The following is a 585-nucleotide window of genomic DNA, read 5'->3' as shown; positions in this document are numbered from 1 at the left end:
GCATGAAAAACAGCAGCAGCAGCTGTCTCTTTTAGTTCTTCTTATCTCTTTTTGTCTCTGTATATACAGCTGCAGTTGCTGCTGCTGCTGCTGCTGCCGCTGCTGCTGCTGCTGCTGCTGCTGTTCGAGACACATCGCCCACCGAGTGGCCCCAGGGCAGCAACTGCAGCAGCAGCTGCTGCAGCAGCTGCAGCAGCAGCAGCAGCAGCTGCTGCTGCTGCAGTTGCTGCTGTTGCAGCAGCAGGACACCCCCAGCAACACCCACCAACCCCCCGCCCCCCCCTGGGATCTGTCTGCGGCGACTGCAGCAGCAGCAGCAGCAGCAGCAACAGCAGCAGCAGCAGCAGCAGCAGGAATAACTTGGCTGCGCCCTGATAACAACAATAGCAGCAGCAACAGCAGCAGCAGCAGCAGCAGCAGCAGAAATACGTTTGCTGCTCCCCGAGGACAGGGTCACCTCCCTGGGGTCTCTGATGGAATCTGTTGACTGCAGCAGCAGCAGCAGCAGCAGCAGCAGCAGCAGCAGGAACAGCAGCAGCAGCAGCAGCAGCATTAGCTTGAGCTCATCCCAACCCTCTGCATATC

Source organism: Eimeria mitis, genomic scaffold (assembly GCF_000499745.2).
Source record: "Eimeria mitis Houghton genomic scaffold, Emh_scaff970, whole genome shotgun sequence".
NCBI lineage: Eukaryota > Apicomplexa > Conoidasida > Eucoccidiorida > Eimeriidae > Eimeria > Eimeria mitis.
The sequence above is the reverse complement of the archived record's forward strand: the minus strand, read 5'-3'. Positions refer to the sequence as shown.